Consider the following 2090-nt stretch of genomic DNA (forward strand, 5'->3'; position numbering starts at 1 on the left):
TTTTATTCAAAAATAAAAATATCATCGTTTTTTTTCAAAATCACATAAGACCATATTATAACATCGACTTATATAAAGAATAAAATTAAATATATTTCGCTGCATTACACGAGTACCCTTCTAATATATATATATATATATATATATATATATATATATATATATATATCTGAGACCAAAGAATCTGAACATTCATAAACACCACGAGACTTCTCAATAATCACAAAAATGTCACCGTGCAACTTTAGACCATCAGATCATTAACTTGTAAAATTGATCAATGAACATAAATTGGTCTTACGGGTCTCACGAAAAACCCTTGGTCTCACGTGAACCCAACTTTATATTTATATATATATATATATATATATATATATGCAAAGTAAGAAAAGTAATTAATGCGACATGTGACATGTTCATTGGCAGTGACGGATCCAGGAAATTAATGGGGTGGGGGCACGTAGGATGGGACTTGGGGGAGGGAAGCATAAGGCCATATGAGATTAGGAAAAACCATGTAAGACGAGAATGAAAATAGAAAAGTAAGTTAGTGAACAAATGTTTTTGATTTTTGATTAGAGGTCTTTCCCCCCAATGCTTAAAGGTTGGATCCGCCCCTGTTCATTCGTCCCCACCTCTCGGCTAGTTTCAATCGCTATGTGAGAAAAAGTATCATCTCATATTGGTGTTCTTAAAGACGGATTTCATGTGGGACCGATTACGTTTGTCGACAATAAACTTTTGATCAACTTTTAAACCTTCTTCACTACCACCACCACTACTCCTATCAATTATATCAAATTTTTCATTCAAATTTGGTACCACTATATATGTATTCATCCATATGAAAATTGTATAAAAATATTTATAAATTAAATTATTTACTTTATTTGTGTTAATTATAACTATTATATAATATTTAAAATCATCAAATAACTTTTGAGGATAATTTGTCTAGTTCTGTCCCGTCCAGTTCTAGTCGTACCAAACACCAGACATACACTTGTTCTGTCCCATCCAGTCCTATTCTCTTATCTTGTCCAATCATGTCTGCGTACCAAACGCTACGTTAATGGCAGTTAAAAAATTCTGTCATTTTATCAATTTCTTGTCATTTACTGAATCAAAAACTAGAGATACCAAAAATATATAATCGATTTATACTGGGTAAAAGATTAAAAAAAAAGGATGAAAATGTCGTCATAAGGGAGGTTTTAACCTCCATTAGAGGGAAAGATCAAATCGGGACATTTTGACAAACATGATGACCATCTTATAATTTTAAAGCTACAAAAATGAAAATTGTCATTTTTGACAAAACACAGAACCCAAATTTGTAGTTTGCTCTATATATTATTTTTGTCGATTGTGAATTCATTTTCGTTCATAAGGTACTAGTTGTGTATCAATGCAATGTGGCGGGAGCCGTGAATTTTAACGATTTTGAAGTTTCACTGTTTTATTAGAGAAGATTTAACGATAATATAAGTTACACTTGGTCTTTACATATTAATACAATTTGAATAAATAAGAGTTATGGTTCCAGTTAGCATCTGTCGATGGAAAAAATTGTATGACAGTTTAAAATCTAATATATTTAAAATCCAACATTTTTAAACGACTCCACAAATATGTCCGATTTACACCAAGAGCAAAGAATCAAGAGATCGAAACTGAGACCGAGAGTTCTAAAGCAATTGAATGAGAGATAAATGAAAAAAAATTTGATAACTCATGGTGAATATCAGTTTGAATCTCACCTTGGGGATGGGGAGAAGACGTAGAGGTATGAGAGGGTGAAGACATGAGTGAAATGTGTCAAAAATATCTTGGGAACATGAAAAGAAAATGTAATAATGTGCATAGGTAATTTGTACTATATGTTAAAACTGAATGCATAAAATAGTATTACTTAATGCATTATGAGTTGTTTTTAAGACTTTGTGCATAAATATATAGTACTTTGTGCATTAAAACTTGTTTTTAAGACTTTTCATAAATCTGATTTATAAGGTAGTATATATAATAATTACTGTGATACCAAATCTATTACAAATGATGTTTTAAGACATGTATTTTATATGTTGATA

Source organism: Cynara cardunculus (genome assembly GCF_001531365.2).
Source record: "Cynara cardunculus var. scolymus isolate 2C chromosome LG 13, CcrdV1, whole genome shotgun sequence".
Classification (NCBI taxonomy): Eukaryota; Viridiplantae; Streptophyta; class Magnoliopsida; order Asterales; family Asteraceae; genus Cynara; species Cynara cardunculus.